The following is a 21,332-nucleotide window of genomic DNA, read 5'->3' on the forward strand; positions in this document are numbered from 1 at the left end:
TGTGTTATACCTTAGTTACTAAACTGTTCTTATCTCAACCCGTGGGAGTTGCATTCTTTTCGATTCTCCTCTCTGTCCCTCCGGGAGTTAGGGGGAGGACAAGAAGGGGGGGAAGTGAGTGAACAAGCTGTCTGACTGGGTTTAAACCACGACAGCATCAAAATGAACAATACTAATATCATTATGCAAGAGTTCTTCACTGTTTCAGGTACTATATATTTACTTCACTGTTTTGGCGTTCTTTTTCACCCTGTGAGACAAATGTAAGAATTATGGATGGACAGTATGAAACACAGACTCCAAGCAACTGACATTTCTTAAGTGCAGCCTGAAAAGACATGGTACTGACTGATTTAGAGCCATCTCAATGCATACTGAAAACATGGGGAAACAAAGCAAAACGTTAAAAGTGTGCAGCCTGGCGCGCACAGAGCTGTGAGGGCTGTGACATTTTAAAATGGCAGCCAGTAGGGGCAACACCACAGAATCACGGAATAGAATCACAGAACCATCTGGGTTGGAAAAGACCCTTAGGGTCATTGAATTCAACCATAAAACAAACACTACCAAGTGTACCACTGAATCATGTCCCTAAGCGCCACATCTAGCCGTCTTAAATACCTCCATGCTACCTGTCCACCTGCACAGGATTGTTATTCAGGGCAGGATTGGGCATCACGGTGGAAAAATGCAATCCTGCTAATAAAAGCAACTGTATTTTATTTCAAAAGAGATACACGGCATTTACATATTTCTGACAAAGAGCACAGTAGAATGTACCTGTATTCGTGCTACTGTAGCAAGGTGTGTTCAAGCATCTCGATTAGTGAATGTGGCAGCAATCATCAAACACAATTAGCATTACGTAAGTATGTGCATGGCAAATAAACTTTTTATAAGCAGAAAACAGCAACAAAAAGCTATGGTGATGCTAGCACTGTTTAAAACACAAGAACAAAAGTAGAAGGCATCATCACTTGAGCCAGTTGAACACATAGGACAGTCACTCTGCTATACAGAACTACCTCCAGAGAACTGATGCACAGGTTTTGAGACATATTTTTCCACAGCGAATGAAAGAAATACAAATTCACCACAAAATGAGGGAGGTCACAAAATCACATGATAAATACCTTTTTTCTATTCTGTTGTTACCATGAAAGGTAGGTTCCAGCACTACTGTATCGTGAGTGATGGTAACTGCCATGCTGGACGGTTTGTCCTCTGACCCAAGATTTTCATTGGTGTTTGAAAGGGACAGAATTAAAAATACTCCATGCAATACATACGTAGCTTAAAAAGAAGTTTCTTCTTTAACCGAAGTTTAACAGGATGATACCGCCCATTTCTCTGGTGGTGACCTAAGTAACATCCACAGGTCTACTAGGAGATATTTTTCACAGGAATATGGTTAGCACACAACTTGGTATGTTCCTTCTATAACCACATGCCCAGTACATCAAATCAGTCTTTATACTCTCTGTTCTCCTACAACCTGCTTTCTTTCAATGCATTCTCCTGTTCAATTCAGGAAACATAGGGCGTTAAATAGGTAGGACTGTATTCTAAGTCCCTATAAAAGGGGCAGTGCAGAAAGCAGGAAGCTGACAATGGCGTATTGGGATGCACTGGGAAGCACAGCAGGTCTCATCTCCTGCAGAGTAAAGCATCTATCAGAAGCAGATGCGCACGTTTGCTGTTGGCTGCAGAGAAGGGTAAGAAAATGGCCTCGTCTTCCTCTCCTCAGGATATCCTGACACAAAAAGATTAGCAGCCCTTAAAATTACAGGAAAGCACTGGAAGTATGGTCCTTCACTGTATGAAAGTGAGAAAATAGCTAAAAATTACTTTTTTTTTTTTTTTTTTGTTTTCCAGTTGTCTGAAATTAATCACTGCTTTCCAAATTTTTTTCAGGAGCTGCTTCATTTGCCATTGGTTTCATGGCACCCGGCTGCACACAGGAGCTGTGGGCAGAAAATGGGAAGCCCTGCACCCCTCACCTAGGGCTCTGCTCGCCTGCCCACGGCTCATCTCCTCAGGGCCCTGAGCATCCTGACCTGCCTGCTCTGCATGTGCACGGAAGGAGACCTGACCTGGGTCGACAAAGGGCACAACGCTGGATATGGCCCTGCAGGGCCAGGAGAGCCTCCTGTTGGCCTTTCTCAGTGTGCCCGGCAAAACCAGCACTCAGCTCCCCTGCCCATCCCTGCCCAGACAAGGGGATAGCCTCGGCTCTCTATCTGGCATCACCTAAACGGTGATTTCTGCTGGCGGGTTCACTGCTAGGGAGATGTCACTATTGCCCTTCTCACTTTCTACAGCAGCGTCACCCCTTATTTTTCTTCCTGATTTTGCTCTGCCTACGTCTGCTTTGTATTGGAAGTAGTGCAGAGTCAGAGAGGCTGGGAAGGAAGGCTTTGCAAGGCAGAATGCTCCAAGGCACATCACTGAGCCTGACCCGTTCTCGCTCTGCTCTTCTGCATGTCTTAAGCACCAGCCAAGAAAATATCAAGTAAATTTTGAATGATTAAAACCTAAATGCTCACGCATTGAAATGACACACCTGCGGGATTGGCCTGAGGCTCCGGAACAAGATCTGGGGCAGCATTTTGCCAAATCGGGTGGCCACCGGCTACAGGCACAGCTGTAATCAGGCACATTTCCATCAGACGTCGTCATCTACTTCGTTTAACCTAGGAAGGTTTTCTTGTGGCAGGGCTGCACAAGGCTGGCTCTGCGTGTGGCTTGGGGCCCCACCACTCCTCGGCAAACGTCCCCGCAGTGGCTGCAGCCCCGTGCCTCTCGCTGCCAGTGGAGCTGGCTGCGCATTGCGCAGCCCAGTCCCACCGCGACCAGTGCAGTGCGCGCTGCCGGGGCTGGGTGCTGGCCTTTGCCTGCCAGCCTACCTAATCCCCGGGGCTGCGTGCTGGCTCTTCCCTGCCTGCCTACCTACCTAATCCCCGTGCTTGCCACGGACGAGCCCCGACATGTCGGGCTCGCAGGATAACCAGAAAGGTATCTTCGACACGGTGGACCAACTCTCCACGGAGCTGCGCAATGCCGCCGCCGATGCCAATGGCGCTATCAGGGCGGCTGACGGCACTGCTGCCGCTAACGCCGCAGCGCTGCTACCGGCACTGCTGTCGCTAAAACCGCTGCCGCCGTTAAAGCTGCCACTGCTGCTGCCACAGGTGACGCCGCTAAAGCCGCCGCTGCCGGCACTGCTGGAAGGGTGCCTGCGGGACCGCACATCACCTCGCGGTGTTCGGCGGCCTTCCGTGACCTCACACACCAGCTCCTCAGCACGGCCCCAGCCCTGGGAGGGAAGAAGGGAGTCTGAAACTGCCCCGTGCTGACACCCCAGTGGGTCCGTGTGCAGCGGGGTGCCCTCCTCGGGGTGCCCTCCTCAGGGTACCCGTAGTGTGGACTCTGAAGTTAAGGGAACCAATGTGCCCCCTCTCCCTCATTTTCCCCATGAAAGATTTTAAAACTAATATTAAAAATAAAATAACATTTGCTGTGGAGCACATGACACCCAGGCAAAACTTACTTCCCTCTGTTGTCTTCTGCTGTTACTGAACAGATCCAGACATATTTTAGGCTTGCAGAGGGAATTGCCTGACAGAGGATACAGCAATAAAAGTAAAGCAAGCAAAACTGCAGTAGATTGGACCGGCTTCTCTGACACCAGTGACAGTACCTAAAAGGTGCCGTAAGCACCAGGAAATGCTGCTCATGTTTGGCTTCTCTGCTCACCTGTACTTTTGCATCTTGAGAAACGACCAGAAAAGACAGTACTCCAGGGAGCAAAGAGCTGGTGTGGAAGGAGCTCGGTGACTCTTTTACAGGCCAGAAACACCACGCGCAGACCTGGGGACTGCACTCGTACCTCCTTGTAATGCCAGGTAAAATCAGGGTGGCGTGTGGAAAAGAATGGCTTCTGCCAAACACTAATGGGAAAAAACATTCTTCCACATTTCCCAATGAGACTGGAGACCCACAGAGCATGTCCTGACAGCAGCCCATGTCTGGAGAAGCACTCGAGCAACGTAAAACTACTGCCTTGTGTTTGCTGCAAGATGGAAAAGAACTTAGCAGCAGGAGAGGGGCAGTCGGTGACTGGCTGCGTGGTCCTACAGCTATGGTTAACCCACAAGGTGTGCCTTATGTTTTTCACCCGAAACAGAGTATTCCTTGCACCATGCAAGCAGTGCTCAGCTGTAGCTAAAGAATGGGTGTGGTGCCAACACTAGGTTAATTCCAAATCCAAACCTCAGCACCATCTGGGCTACTAGGAAGAAAATTAACTCCATTCCAGCCTAAACCAGAGCAGAGTGTCTCCGTTATGGCCTGACAGCAGCTTTGTGCTGCTCTAAGTTTTATTTCTGGCTTGGCTTCATGGGGTGTTTCTGGTGTCCCCCAGATCTGGAGCCTCATAGAGCTGCCTCAGCTTCCGTCGGGGCGCTGGCTTTGGGGGCTGGGGGGATGCTTCCTCAATCTCATCGAGGCTTCCGTGCAGGTCCTGCAGCACCAGCTGAGCTGACTGGGACAGCCATGGGGGCCGTGGTGGAGGCGGTCGGGGTGGGCGCCTCGGCGGCTGGCGAGGGGGTTTTGGAGGTGCACGCGATGGTTGTTGGGTCCAGCGCTCAGAGGGTTTTGAGCGGGGCATCTCGCCCTTCACATCTGATATGTGTCCGCTGATGCCAGCCTTAGTCGCTGAAGCTTCGGCCATGCGCCTGTGGAGAGAGGAGGCTACTGAGGCCCTGCTGTGGCTGCAGTGCCAGGCAGGTTCTAGAGTGCAGAACAGCGCTGGGCAGCCCATAGGGTGCAGGTACCCGGCTCCTCACAGGAGCTGTGGGCAGAAAATGGGAAGCCCTGCACCCCTCACCCAGGGCTCTGCTCGCCTGCCCACGGCTCATCTCCTCAGGGCCCTGAGCATCCTGACCTGCCTGCTCTGCATGTGCACGGAAGGAGACCTGACCTGGGTCGACAAAGGGCACAACGCTGGATATGGCCCTGCAGGGCCAGGAGAGCCTCCTGTTGGCCTTTCTCAGTGCGCCCGGCAAAACCAGCACTCAGCTCCCCTGCCCATCCCTGCCCAGACAAGGGGATAGCCTCGGCTCTCTGTCTGGCATCACCTAAACGGTGATTTCTGCTGGCGGGTTCACTGCTAGGGAGATGTCACTATTGCCCTTCTCACTTTCTACGGCAGTGTCACCCCTCGTTCTTCTTCCTGATTTTGCTCTGCCTACGTCTGCTGCTGGGTCTGCTCTTGTCAAGGCAGGGTCATTTTTAATCGTATTTGGAATAGCAGGAACAGGTTTCAGAAACGAGTGCCCATGAATTGAGAGGCCAGTTAATACCGGAATACCCTATCTCTAAACGCTGCATAGTCAGTAGCAGCCATCTCATACTGGATTTTCATAACCCTTCCCCCCTGCTCAAAAGCTCACCGTCTTCTCTTCCTCCACAGATGGATCACACAGGAAAATACCATCCCGAGCAGCATGGAGCCCAAGACCGCCGCGATGCCTTCTGTGCAGGGCTTCCAGAATCCATCCTGATCTGCAGCGTTTGGATTTTTCTTCTCATCCCCACCTGCAGGCAGACCTCTGTATGCTGCACACAAATGATTAATTTTTCACAAGAGATCTGACACCACCAGGAAATGTTCTTTCTTGCTCTCTCAGCGAAATTCCTGGGACTGCGACATTTCCTTGGTTTCAGTAGAAGCAAAGGCAACCCCCAAAGTCGCTGCAAACGAACGCATCCTGGAGCCTCTCCCCAGGCTACAACCTCTGCTCCTCTCAGCTTTGCCTGCACTCTGGGATAACCGTAATCCAGTTTTTCCCAGTGCCATAGGTTTGCTCCCCCTTCCTGGTGATCCTTCACACTTGCACGCCAGTTCTTGTGCGTTCACCCGCATTCCCTTCGCAAGCCTTCCTAGCCCTGCTGCCGGGAGGCACTCTCTGACCCTCTGGGACAAGTTGTTCCACTGAGCGTAACTCATGAAGCCAGGTGGGGAGCACACGGGGGAGAGCAGCAGGGTGACCGACTGCCCCTCTAAGCGAGACGGACAAAGCCCACCCCTGCGTCAGGGAGTGCCAGCCCCAGCTCTCCCTCCCCGGGTGACGTACACCCCAAAGGGACAGAGTCAGATCCCCTCGGGAGACACCTGAGCCTCGCTCTCCCTCTTTGCCTTTTCTCCGGCACGGGCATTGCTTGCATGCCCCCAGTTTCCAGGACCTGTCTCCCACTTATGGCCCCCCGCAAGCAAGACTTTGTGGGGTCTTTTGAAAAAATCATGTATCCGGGCATGGATATTCCCCAGGCTTGGGCAGCACTGACAACACTCAGAGAAAGGTAAAGCCTCAGCGTGGCTCGGGCACAAAGGATGCAGGACAGTGCCGGTTCCCCCTGAGCCATGCACAATCCATCAGGGCTTCCCTCTGGACCTCAGTCCACAGGAGGGATCCCCCTCTGTTGTGCCTAAGGGGACTCACAGCAGGCTCTGGGATGCAGGTGTTGTGGTGGAAGGTACATTCAGTTGAGAGTCATGTTTCCCATCACCTGCTGAAAGTAGTTCAGATGGCCGGCTTCCCCAAAGGGCTAAATTCGAACTCTCCCATGAACCCGTGCAGGCACCAGGGGATGCAGTAGCCTGCAGACACGCAGTGACTTTGACTTGTGGCACTGGGTGACTGAAGGACAGCAGTTACCTGGCTCGCCTACTGACGAGTAGGCCCCCATTCTTCCACCAGAGGCTGGCGCTCCCCACCTGTTGCCTTCCTGGAGCGCCTCTGCAGTCTCGTGGTTCACCTCTTTTGAAAGAAGGTGGGTCAGTTTGATTACGAGGAACTGTTCCTCATCAGAACATGGTATCTTCAGACGGCAGTACTTCTCAAAATACATTCCTAGCACTTAAGAAACATCCTGGGCATTTGGGGGTGCACAGAATCACCAGTCCAAACAACACGCCATTCATGGAGAAAAACTGAAGCACTAGACGTTTTTCAGTTTGCCAGTAGACCGCACATCCTGGCCCGCTGAGAGACTAAGGGATTGCCCGTGGTCTCCTTGCTCGCATTCCGCTCTGCATTTTTGGCACACTGCAAGGTTATGGCAAATTCCTTCCTTCAGAGAGGACAAAAAGACGCCGCAGCCAATCTGGCTGGGGAGAGAGGCCTTCTGAGAAGCGCTTTCCATCATGCCAACTCAATCATGCGGAAGGAGTAACGGACACACATGGTAGACTAAGATGCAAGTTCTTGCAGCCACACTCTGGAAAGCTCTCAAGTGGCAGCAAAGAGCCCACAGTCCTCCAAACCCAGACCTCACAGCAGGCTTCCAGTATCTGAAGGGGGCCTACAAGGATGCTGGGGAGGGACTCTTCATTAGGGACTGTAGTGATAGGACAAGGGGTAATGGGTTCAAACTTAAACAAGAAGTTTAGATTAGATACAAGGAAGAAGTTCTTTACTGTGAGGGTGGTGAGACCACTGGAATGGGTTGCGCAGGGAAGTTGGGAATGCTCCATCCCTGGCGCTGTTCAAGGCCAGGCTGGATGGAGTCTTGGGTGACATGGTTTAGTGTGAGGTGTCCCTGCCCATGGCAGGCAGGCTGGAACGAGATGATCTTAAGGTCCCTTCCAACCTTAAGTATTCTATGGTTCTATGAAAACCACAGCCAAGTCACCTAAAACACAAGTAGAAAGAGACAGCTAAACCACCCACCACTAAATTCACAGCCCTGCGCTTTAGCTGCCTTCAAACTGGGTGTCCCATCAGTTGTCATCTGTCCCGGACCCCAAAGTGTCACTGAGAGTCTCCAGACACCACGGAGAGCAATGGGGCTGGGTCAGCCTGTGAAGCCGGAGAGCTCCGACCCTGGCCATAGCACGCCTGCAGCCCCAGCCAAGTCTGCTGGTCTCGGCAACCCCAAGCTGCCTGCGCACCCTGTCCGCTGTCCAAGGGCACTCTCCCCTGTGGCGACTGGCAGGATGCTGGCCCTGTCATGGCTTATCGGGAATCAGTTCCTTGGCAAGCCTCTCCCGTTCCTGCTGTGTAGGCCACTCCTTGTCCGTACATGCATCTAAAACCTCAGCTTCCCGAGCCTTCTGGTCAAGAGTGATATAGGACCACCTTGTGCTGCTTCATCCAAGTCTGTCATGATTCTGCTCAAGGCATCTGACGACCGCTGTGAAGATTCTCCTGTCTCATCTTCAGACTTTGCTCCTTGAGGACCCAAATGGAAAGTACAAAGTGAAATTCCATGCAAATGAAGCACTGACAATCAGTGTGTTGTCTGCGAAGTGAGTCAAAGCTGACTACTCCACCCTGGGGTCCCAGGGAAGCTCCAGCGCGGGATCCAGCTGAGAAGCTGGAAAAGCCCTCCCTGTGCCCACATCTGCAACCAAAGACCCATGAGATGTTTCCTTCACACACTGTGATACGACACTGTCGTAAGCGAACAGCAGAACATATAAGGGAATCATCTAATGGCATGACACACACACGCAGGTCTGTATTCTCCCACCTGCAAGAGACTCCTTGCTCACGTCTGGGCTTTGGGTGGGCAGCTCTGAAAGGAAGTAAAAAGCCATGACGTACCCATGCTGTCTCCCTGAGCGTCAGCCATGGAATCCAGCTGGGAAGCTGGATAGCCCTCACCTCCGGCCACATCTGCAAACAAACAGTACAGAGGAGCTCCCCTGAAATATTTCAGTGTGTTTCCTCACATCTGAACAGCAGCGAATGCAGCTCAAGCACAGGGCTGCTCCATGGCACTTGTCTCTCCCTTCTGCTCAGGAGGGCTGTGCAGTTACTGCATGCCTGGACCATGCTGGTCTAAAACGAGCCGTGCACGGAGCTGTCAGGAGAAAGGACTCACTGGAGCTCACGCCAGCTCTGAACTCAACCCTCAGAAGCCCGAGGGCTTTGTATTGGAAGTAGTTCAGGGTCAGAGAGGCTGGGAAGGAAGGCTTTGCAAGGCAGAATGCTCCAAGGCACATCACTGAGCCTGACCCGTTCTCGCTCTGCTCTTCTGCATGTCTTAAGCACCAGCCAAGAAAATATCAAGTAAATTTTGAATGATTAAAACCTAAATGCTCACGCATTGAAATGACACACCTGCGGGATCGGCCTGAGGCTCCAGAACAAGATCTGGGGCAGCACTTTGCTGAATCGGGTGGCCACCGGCTACAGGCACAGCTGTAATCAAGCACATTTCCATCAGACGTCGTCATCTACTTCGTTTAACCTAGGAAGGTTTTCTTGTGGCAGGGCTGCACAAGGCTGGCTCTGCGTGTGGCTTGGGGCCCCACCACTCCTCGGCAAACGTCCCCGCAGTGGCTGCAGCCCCGTGCCTCTCGCTGCCAGTGGAGCTGGCTGCGCATTGCGCAGCCCAGTCCCACCGCGACCAGGGCAGTGCGCGCTGCCGGGGCTGGGTGATGGCCTTTGCCTGCCTGCCTGCCTACCTAATCCCCGTGGTGGCCACGAACGAGCCCCGACATGCCGGGCTCGCAGGATCAGCAGGAGGGTAACGACGACGCAGTGGACCAAGCCTCCACGCACCATGGCGCCGCCGCCGCCGCTAACAGGGCACCTCCCGGCACTGCTGCTGTTGCTGCCGGCACTGCTGCTGTCGGCTCTGCCGCTGCTAAAGCAGCTGCTGCTGCCGCTAAACCCGCTGCTGCCGGCACTGCTGGAAGGGTGCCTGCGGGACCGCACATCACCCCGCGGTGTTCGGCGGCCTTCTGTGACCTCACACACCAGCTCCCCAGCACGGCCCCAGCCCTTAGACGGAAGGGAGTCTGAGACTGCTCCGTGCTGACACCCCAGTGGGTCCGTGTGCAGCGGGGTCCCCTCGCCGAGGTACCCGAAGTGTGGACTTTGAAGTTAAGCGAACGAATGTGCCCCCTCTCCCTCTCTATTTTTCCCTGTGAAATATTTTAAAAGTCATACTAAGAATAAAATAACATCTGCTGTGGAGCGCATGACACCCAGGCAAAACTCACTTCCCTCTGTTGTTTTCTCCTGTTACCATAATCTTCTGTGTTTTGTTTTGTTACAATTAAATGACACCGTGAAGATAATGCTGTATGAAAAGGGGACAGTGTTTTTAAGAAGGCATTTCAGATACGAATGTTAAAAGCTTCATGCTTTTTTAGTTAAGTTTTTAAAAGAGCTTTCAAAAGAGTCCCCGAGAACCTCACTGAGGCACTAGCATCTGTACGAAAAGTAATCATGGCTGAAGAAAACACACGGACACAAAGGTATAAATCTGCGTTGCTTCTGTGTGTTTGCCAGGCTTTTCTGAGAAGCGTTAAATAGCCTTGTAATCAGTGAGTCCTGGTGTGTTTTAGGCGAGTTACTGCTTCAGTGATGTCCTTTTCCTTACCCTACCATGTGTAATGTTTTACTTCGGTCAGAAAGAGATTTTCCAGAACGGAAATCTTTCGTTCTCAAAGAAAAGGGCAGAGAAGCGTCAGCCCTAACCCTGAAGGAAGGAGCTACCGTCCCTGGAGGGCGGAATCTGGGCTGGAGGGCGGCCGTGACTCACCCGCTCCCTCTCCGGTAGAGAAGATGAGGTGTGCTGCCGCCCAGCGGCCACCAAACTTCATCACTGCAGCTGGGGAGGCGGCGGGGAGGGAGGTGCGCGTTTTGTGCCACTGTCATCCTGTGTGCAGGCCTCGGTACTGCAGGCCGGGCACGAGTCATAGTTTTGTTGCCGGTTTCATGTGGTTTTCCGCGGGATTGTTAATAATTTAATCCAGTTTTGCTGTGCACAGTCTTCAGTATAGATGTCTACACTAATGCCTTCTTTTTAAAGGCAGAAACCTAGTTGAAACAATCGAAATCCCCAGTGGAAGGTATTCTGCCTTTCTGGTTAAAGAGAAACAATCATACATTGGGGGAACAAAACAGCACCCGGGTTTTAGGGTGGCAGTGTGATATAAAGGTTTTGACACACCAGTCTCCTTCTTAATTGTCAGGGTCTTAATCACTCAGAGTCCACAAATAACTAATACTTCTTCAAGTAATTTTCCTGGGGTTATTACCTTACAATCTACAGCCTAGTTAGGTTTATAAATGAAAATCTGCCACCAGAAATTGGGACAGTGAGGTCAAATGTAATCTTTTGCTAAGTATATGTGGGACTGAACGGTATAAATAGCCCTTTATCTCTGCTTTGAAAGCTAAAAGAAACAGTCTTTTTCAGGTCCTGAGAGTAGTTTTTCCCAGGGTTTTAACTGGTTCGTTTCTGTGTGCACACACACTATGGTTCACCCATTAACTGGTTCACTAATGTTAACTGAAAACTGATGTCTTACTTAAAAATATTCTGCCATTACCCTGCACCCACATGCAGCAGCTCAAAGCAGCAGAAGGTCTTTGGCTTCCTGCAGCGTCATTTAAAGACTTACAGAAGTAGATATAACTTTAACCTACATCTTTATTCACTGTTTTAATGTGCAGAATGTCCTGGTAATTAGATACCTTACCCCCATTAAATAAAGATTGTTACAGGATTGTTTTATGTAACAAATCTAAACTTTTCTTGGTCTGAGTTTGAGAATTATAACATGAAAATTTAGACTCTATTAAAAAAAAAAAAAAAGCAAACGCACAAATCCCTATTCCTAAAAAGCATTAACTCACAAGAAAACCATCACAATTCTCACAGTCAAAGAACCACAAGGGAGCAGGTTCCCCATTAAGCTCATGTGGATAACTTTGCATTCCCAATGTTTTGCTCTTCTTTTGTTTTTAGTAATTCTGCAGCTGACTTAGAACATCCAGACTGACATTATGCTTGTTATCACAGAAAAAGTGACAGCGTTTTCTCATGGTTCTTCCCTCTTCAATTACCATATAGATAATTGCAATCCTACATTTAGGTTTCTGCATGTAGTAACTTTTCCTTCCAGTCTTAATAGAAATGAGCAAGAGAAATTCATGAAGGCTGGGATATACAGACTCTTACAGATCATGAATCTATTGCCAGATTATGGTTTACTTTGACACAGGCAAGGCAAAGGGCAATAAACACTTAAATGAAACAATACTTCATGAATAGAAAACCTATTTTCCGTGTTAAAAATTACATCAGAGAAAAATTACACCAAATGTTTTGGTAACTATTCTGCTTGAAGGTATTTTAAAGGAAAGAAAGTTTGTGGAAAGTTTCATAGCTGTTTGCTTATTAGGTCCTATAACTGAAGAGATGCTGGTGAGCTGTTAAAGGTTTTGGCCTTATGTTTATCTTGCACTTGCATTCTGTTTGCAGTCCCACAAAACACTTACAGGTACTGAAAGCTTTCCTGGGGCAACTGGCATCCTATTGCAAGTTTCTGACAAATTATAAACTCTAGACTTGCCTAAAGGTTGTTTGTCTTTCACAGAAAAAAAGCCTTTCCTCTCAGGAATAGCAAATGCTTCCACCTGGGTTACAGGAAACCCCAAGCCGTAAACCTGCATAAAATAACCTGTGGCAGATGCACACAAACAGGCCCGTTAACCATCTGAGAGCATAAGAATTGAATATGCACTGGAAGGTAAGTGGGATACATGAAAATCCAGTTCCTTCAGATTATTCAGGAGCTACGCTGTACGTGCTTGTTTTAAAATGCTAACAGCTACTCTTTCCACTACACAGGCACGTGCTCCTGGATCAACAGCCTCTATTCTTCAGGGATAGGAATGGCAACCGGTCAGGCTGTGGAAAGCTTTCAGTAGGGCTTGTTAAGTACCCGGTACAATTGCCCATTTCAAAGACATTATAATCTCAAGGCTGTTCCCGTCAGTCACTCAGTCATTGTTAAATCTAAATCCCAGCGGCAAATCATTTGGATCTCTCATTGATAATCACTTCTAACACGGAATAAAATACAAGAAGACATGTTTTGTGCCCTGGAACTGTGTCACACTGAAATACACGGAATATCTAGGACGCACTCTCTCCTGAGGGGCACGAGAGTGCAGATTTTTTTCTTAACTGCTGGGAATTCCTTTTTCTTCCACAATTCACACATCCTTAGCAAATAGTTTGGAAAACTGATGAGCTGAGCATAACAGAAAGGGGGTTTCATGCATTGCCAAAGCTGTAACTTAACTGAAAAGACGGTTTCTCTAAATAAACAATGGAAGGCATGTGGAAGTAGGGCACGACTGGTTTATGCATCTGTCCTGGGTTCAGCAGTAGCAGTCATTTTTCTCCTTCTTGGTAGCTGGCGCAGTGCAGCGTTTTGACTTTCGGCTCGGGAACAGAGCTGGTAACAATGATGTTTTGGTTTGGCCAAGGACTTTGTGAGCCTCATGCTCTGCCAGGGAGGAGGGGAAGCCAGGAGGAAGCAGAGACGGGACACCTGACCCAAACGGACCAAAGAGGGATTCCATACCACAGCACGTCATGCCCGGGATGTAACTGGGAGTGAGCCGGAAGGGGTGGGGGACTGCAGGGTTGGAGGAGGTGCTTGGTCGGGCTGGGGGGGGGGTGGAGTTATCGGTTGGCTGGTTGTGAGGTGATGTATTGTATTTTCTTCCCTTATTTCCTTTATCATTGTTATTATTGGTAGTAGCAGCAGTGATTTGTGTTATACCTTAGTTACTAAACTGTTCTTATCTCAACCCGTGGGAGTTGCATTCTTTTCGATTCTCCTCTCTGTCCCTCCGGGAGTTAGGGGGAGGACAAGAAGGGGGGGAAGTGAGTGAACAAGCTGTCTGACTGGGTTTAAACCACGACAGCATCAAAATGAACAATACTAATATCATTATGCAAGAGTTCTTCACTGTTTCAGGTACTATATATTTACTTCACTGTTTTGGCGTTCTTTTTCACCCTGTGAGACAAATGTAAGAATTATGGATGGACAGTATGAAACACAGACTCCAAGCAACTGACATTTCTTAAGTGCAGCCTGAAAAGACATGGTACTGACTGATTTAGAGCCATCTCAATGCATACTGAAAACATGGGGAAACAAAGCAAAACGTTAAAAGTGTGCAGCCTGGCGCGCACAGAGCTGTGAGGGCTGTGACATTTTAAAATGGCAGCCAGTAGGGGCAACACCACAGAATCACGGAATAGAATCACAGAACCATCTGGGTTGGAAAAGACCCTTAGGGTCATTGAATTCAACCATAAAACAAACACTACCAAGTGTACCATTGAATCATGTCCCTAAGCGCCACATCTAGCCGTCTTAAATACCTCCATGCTACCTGTCCACCTGCACAGGATTGTTATTCAGGGCAGGATTGGGCATCACGGTGGAAAAATGCAATCCTGCTAATAAAAGCAACTGTATTTTATTTCAAAAGAGATACACGGCATTTACATATTTCTGACAAAGAGCACAGTAGAATGTACCTGTATTCGTGCTACTGTAGCAAGGTGTGTTCAAGCATCTCGATTAGTGAATGTGGCAGCAATCATCAAACACAATTACCTGTCCGGTGTCCTGTCTCTGCTTCCTCCTACTTTCCCCTCCTCCCTGGCAGAGCATGAGGCTCAGAAAGTCCTTGGTCAGAGTAAACATTACTGAGCAGTAAGTAAAAACATCGGTGTTATCAGCACTGTTCCCAGGCCAAAAGTCAAAAACACAGCCCTGCACCAGCTGCTAAGGAGAAAAATTACTTCACTGCTGAACCCAGGACACTGGAGTATTGCAGACTGGTTGCTGCTCCTCCTGCACATCTAAGATTAAAAAAAGAGCACACATCTTCATTTTGCAATGATTGTAGCAGGATTATTGGTTACATACTTAGGTGCTTGGGCTTTCTTTAGCCAGCAAATGGGAATTCATTCCTTTAAAGCTGGTAGATACTTAAGGTATACCTTGATTTTTCTTACTATAAGCCTGTCAGATGCACACTTATCAAAGACAAGAGTAAGAAGCTTTTGCTATTTTCTCTTCTCCTTACTGTATTACTTTGCCCAAATAAGAAACAAAGTGACCACACTGTAGGTCTGGAGTCTGAAATAATGTGCTTCACTGCCTCTAAACTCCCCAGTTACTGCTGAATTTTCATTCAAGAACAGTGACTTATTTTATAACTCAAATACCATTTTATTTTCTTTAGTTCTTAAATAACTCTGGCTTTTTATACTTTGGTACTTGAAAGCCATTTTTTTTTTCCCAGTAAAATCAAAAGAAAAAACTGAATATATTGCAGCTAATCCACTTAAAAAAATACATAGCATTAATTTGAAGATAACTTTGTTATTCATTTGGCAAATGAGACAGTTGGAATGGCACTGACATAGGTAGAACAGGGACCAGTCAGAGGTGGAAATACATTGATCCATGAGTGGCAAAGAACAGCTTAATGTAACTCACTGATAAAACTGTGACTGATCTTGTTCTCTATCTAGGATTCCAAGAAAAAATGATGGGAAAGCCATTCTGTGCCATTAATGACAACTGAGTAAAATGTCCCAGTGAGAACTAATAATACACCTATATGACACAGATGATTAAGCAGCCAGTTACAACAGTCTCAAATAACACAAACAAATGAAAACAACATTTATGCTCAAATCCTTGTCTCATTAAGCTGTTAAGTGCTTCTCAGAATAATTAATACGATCTAGAACTGATAATTCAAAAATTTAAACAACTGCCCTGTTTTCTTCTAGTTAATAATTGTTTAGGCCAGCATTGACAAGACTGGAAACAATAATAAGCAGAACTGTGCTGAAGGAAATGCTTTCAGCTGCAATTCAGAAAGGCTGGCAATCTGCAGTACTAAACATAAAGGACGTCTACCACCATGAAAAGCCACTGCCATAATACTCTCCCAGCTATGTAAATAATACGTATTTTGAAGGATAAAAGCAAAGATGAATAGCACAGAAAAGTATAGGAATAAGAAATGCATCTTGTTTATCCTTTCTTTTCCCACTGCACAGGAATGGAGTGTGAATGTTTTCTTATCTACTGATAGTAATTTTTTTTTTTTCCCTAAATAACAAATGAGTCAAAGTTGTCACCTCAACAACTGATACAAGATCTAGCTGAAAGGATTTTGAGATACCACTCCCATGGTAGTGGTCACCTTTCCTATGTCTTTATTAGGAACAGCACTACATTCAGCTTTGATCACAGGAACAAAAAAGACAACAGGTTTTTGAACAACTCCTCAAAGGCGTGTGATGCTCACTTACATATACAAAACCAAATGAGAGCTGTTTGCAATGCATTTATTATGTCTTCACATATTACATCTTTTAAAACCTCTCAGATGGAGAGTGCTGACAGGACCACAGATGGACACCAACCCTCTGTGAAGATAGTCTTCCTCCTCTGTGTGTCTCATGAAGGCTGCACTGCCTTGGGCCCATGCAAAGGAGGACACTGTGCTTGTTCCTCTATGAAGCAAAAGATAATCAGCTCCTGCTGGTCTCATTCCAGGGTTGGGAAAATCTGGTCACTTACCTTGGCTAAATTTCAAAATCAAGATGCCTGGAGATCAGTATACAGAGAAACAAATGTGACACGCAGCTGACACCACCAAAATGATGTGGATCTAAAAACTCTTTACTACTGGGGTGAAGGGGAACTGGGTCACAAATTTTTCTTAAGTAGTGAGTCTAAAGCAAATAATGTAAAAAAGAAGGGCAACCCCCTAACTCAAATTTTCTTATATTCTCTCAATCATCTTAAACATCACTACAATTACATTTAATCTTCCCCATAATATATTTGAGATTTCTTTTTGCATACCTCTGCTCGTACTGATTAATATTCCTAATCTTCTTGCTGCAGACAAGAGTCATAAACTAAATGTATGGGCAAGTAAATGTCAAATTCTAACAGAAAGCTATGGAAAATTAGTGCTATACTTTCAAACACTTTTAAAATCAACAATTCTTAGTAATCTTTGTTGTGAGAATAATGATAAAATGTTTTTATTAGGAAAACCTAGATTTTATTTCATGCCAAATCAGTTCAAACAGTGTAATGCAATCATGTTCCTTTAAATAAAACAATAAATTCATGTGCCTTTAAAAAAACACTTTACTACCTTCTCATTTAAAAAAAACAGAAAGTGTTAAAATCAGAACTGTAGAAATTTCTGCGTGAAGTTCCACTACATGAGAAAAGTAGTCTTACTTGTCATTAAAACAATCTAGGTTGGTGAGTGTCTTGACTCTCTGTTTTTTTTATAGGGGTGCAAATATAGTGTAACTCCACTTGAAAAAAGCTATGCTAGAATAAATCAAGCAAGCAGAGGACAAAGCTCGTGCATGTTCCTTAAAGTGCGGAGACAAAATTCAGATCTCTTTTACTGTGCAGATTCCTATACAACATAGTCTTCCCACTTTTCCCATTTCCAAGCCTATTAAAGAAATCTGTAAGAGATGCATTAAATTACTCTCTTCTTGCCCTCTTTTTCCATTGCAATGTCATCTACTTAAGCTGGTTTAGTTCAAGTGCATCTTTATTATTCCACTCAAACCCAGTTACCTTGCTTTTTTCCTTTGCCTTGCTTCTTTTTTGCTTTTATCTGTCTGGTTGTACATTCTCTTGGGTAAAGACCAGCTGTTAACATGCACAGCATCTCCCTCTGTAATCAGTAGTTCAGAAGGGTTGTTACTAATCTCAGAGGACTCCTACAAATTGTGAGAACATAGGAAACCTACACCTTTTCAGGAAAGCTGTGCACCATCATAGAATCAACTTGGTTGGAAAACACCTTTAAGATCATGAAGTCCAGCCTTTACCCCAGGACTGCCAAGTCCACCACTAAACGATATCACTAAGGACCTTATCTACATGTTTTCTGAAGACTTCCAGGGGTGGTGATTCCACCACTTCCCTGGGCAGCCTGTTCTAATACTTGATTTATATGAGAGAAAAGAAATTTGCTTTCATAGTGAGTAAATATCATGCTTTAGTCTGTTACCTCTACTAATCTACAGCAAAGATGCATGTAGCAAAGTGTAACTAGATTTTTTTTTTCATTTCAAATAATCCCTACTCCTTGAATGCAATCCTATGACTGATTAAAAGTATTTCAGAAAGGTCATGTGTAATTCAGAGGTAAGACTTAGTTGCTGGGTGTTTCTTGGAACACAGAAAGTAACAAAGAAATTTGAAAAGACTGTCTACAAAAAAGCAGTCTTACATAGACATGCTGATGTGCCTAATTAAAGAAGCGGGATCATGATCATCAGGATAATGTAAATACTAATAACATAATAGCTTAGCTTAATCTAAATTAGACTGTTTTGGAAAATAACCGCTAATTGGTATTGAGAAAGACTGATGAAGTGATGTAATTTTTGCTGATAGTAGAGAGACTTAGTGCACATAAACAAATTCACTCCAATGGTAGACGAAACAGTTCTAGTGAATCGCATATAAGCACAAAGCAAAAAAAGGCTGCCTTCTAACTAAGTGCTAAACAACAGCAATGTACTGTTATCTCCAGCCTCAATTAGAGAAAACTTTGTGTTCTGTCAACAGTAACAAAACACTCGAAATGTCGGCACCAGTCTGGAGGCTCACGTTCAGCTTGCCTGGGCTGCAATAACACATTCCTGCTATTGCAGCTCCTCAGGCAGCCTGAGCCAGAGGGTCAGGCCCCAATGACTACAGGTTCTGTCAGATTTCCTCCTCTGAGAAACTCTTTATGAAGTCTTGACAGTCGTGAAAAAAACATTTAAACCCCCAGTTTCTCATACTAAACACTAATTTGGCCATTTGTTGTATTATTGCATTGTATTTTATATTTATGAAGTGATAGAATCTTTAACAGTTTTTTTTTTTTTTTTCAGAATTCAGCATCACCTTAAGGGAAGTTTATGTATTTTAATTTCTGCGTCACTGGATTTTATCAGAGTCTGAAGATCCTGTGTCACAAGTTTTACAGAGTTTTAAGCAGTTAAAAGAAGTGCCGCAGAAAATACATGGACTCAGTCAGAGATCAATATGATCAGACAAAAGCCATTTATTACAAAACCTTAACCCCTTAAATACTATTTCTTACATGCACTTACAGTGATTTGGCATATTATGATTGGATACATGTCTTGAGGACCCTTTGCAACTAGCATATAATTGGTTAAGCACAGGTGTGGGAACTTGACCTCGAAAGCTTGCCAACAGTCCACAGTTCTCATTACCTCAGTGAATTCCATCTTCTTATCTTGCTTGCTTAAGCTTCCTTGGGCCTCTCATGGCCTTGCTGTATCTTTCAGGATTTTCAGAGTTTATGTACCAATTATCCATTCTCCTGTGAAAACACTGTCTCCACAAAGAAGCAATTAATTTCATTGCTTTTAGTAATTGGTAGAGTCTAAAAATTTTAATTGTCATTCTGCTTACTACAACTCCAGCTGCTAATTTTGATTCAATGAGTATGCACCTGCTTCAGGTCACCATCATACCTACAGATGGGTACCATTAAAATTTTGTTTGTGCTAAGTGAGAACAAGGTGCACAAGACAGGTGATCTTTTGATGTAGCTTTTAGAACAAGATCTTTGCTGGTGACAAAGCAGACGGTCAAATTTGTTGAAATGGAGGGTTAAAATAACTAGATAGGTTTTTGGAAGATGCTTGCCACATTAATGTACAAATAAATGTAATTTCCATCCTTTATCTCTGTTTGAATCTAGGTGTAAAGGATGTTCAGTATGTCTTGCATAGTGTGGTCTGAAACCTGAACCATGATAACTGTTCATTTTCTAGTATCTCTATATTGAAAGATTGATGTCTTTTTATCCATCAGAAGACATAAAATTTGTTAAAATCTCAATTTATTTTCATATATTTGCTTTATGGTCTTTCATAAAGTTTCTTACAAATCAAAATGGTATTTTCAGGATTGGCTGCTCATTGTAAGTGTAAAACTAGGAACTATATAGCACAGGACCTCTAGCAGGGCTCTCTGATCAATCACAAAACATGAATGACATAAGTATTATAATTCACCTTTGAAACTTAGGCACAAATACAGATCCTGTTCTTTGTGTTTAGCTTACTTCCATTAGAAGGCTACTCATTCTGGGACTTTCCAGTTTAAAGATGCTACTTCCATAAACTCATCTTTTTAGATTTATCACCTGAAAGTAAAACCAGAAAACTTCAACTTGGACCAACTTGACCAAAAATCAACATTGTGAGAGTAAAGTGACTATCAATCAGTATGATGTGGGATTTGTAGTACAGCCTGAGAAGGAATTCTCAATTGTCAGGAATCCTTGGTTTATCAAGAAAAGCTCTTTCTCGATAAAGTTCCCTCTCTGACAATGTGTCCCTAGAATTTACCTGCAAAACGGGAGATCTTGCTCATATGCTCAACCTGAATCAGTGTCCTGAAAGAAAAACAGCAAGTTCAGGACACTATACAGTGGTTTACATAGGTGGGATTTTTCAGAGGTACTTGCTCGGTACCTGGCAGATTTCTCCATGAACTCAAATCCATAATATTGAACACTACCAATTTTATACAAGGTAGAGCAGTTTCAAGATGAGTGGAAAAGTGATGGTTGGCATTCGCTTAGGGTCACCAGATTTAATAGCAAGAATGTAAGTAGTTCTAAGGCAAGACTTGCTATTTTCTATAAATGTTTGAGCAGACAATAAGCAGCTTGACATTTTTCATGGAAAAAGAGGAGAACAAAAAAAAATCCCACCTGTCTCTTAAGCTCCAACAGAAATCACAGCCAGTTTTGTTCAGTTGGACCATGTAACACCAGGTGCTCAGCAACTCATCCGACAAGGGAGAGCTCTTAATTGACTGGTGCAGTAAAAAGGTTTGAGCCTTTCCTGCATCAAAGGTGACAAAGGCATATTTTCAGTCTTCTAGATCAAGAGACTAATTGCAATCAGTCTCTGAAGTACTGAGTGGTCCTATTTACTGCATAATACGCTGCACGTCTTGAACTCTGACAGGGCGTCCTCTGTGACCAGTTACAGTGGTACATTACTATTGATTAACATTGTCCACAAGTGAGACAGAGCATGGTTCCTTAACACTACACTGTGCAAACACAGAAAACAGTGATTTTTTTTTTTTAAGAAATAAAATAATAATTTGGACTTCCACTACTGTGAATTTTTCTTTCCTTTTTTTTTCTGAATCCTTATCATTATTGTTTTAAGATAGTACAGGTCTCTTTTAGACTGTGGATGATCTTATGAACTATCAGTGGTCCAGCACCAACAGAGGAAGAGTCCAGACACTTGCTGAAGGGTACTGGACCAAACCCCATTTCAAAATTGGGCAATAATTAATAAGTCAGCTCTTATAATCTGGTGTCACACAATGACCCTTCTAATGAAAACTTTAACTCTCTACTCCCTTTCTTTCAGTGGAAAGA

Source organism: Pezoporus wallicus, unplaced genomic scaffold, assembly GCF_028554395.1.
Source record: "Pezoporus wallicus isolate ANWC-B61680 ecotype Strahan unplaced genomic scaffold, APGP_CSIRO_Pwel_v1 contig_593, whole genome shotgun sequence".
Classification (NCBI taxonomy): domain Eukaryota; kingdom Metazoa; phylum Chordata; class Aves; order Psittaciformes; family Psittacidae; genus Pezoporus; species Pezoporus wallicus.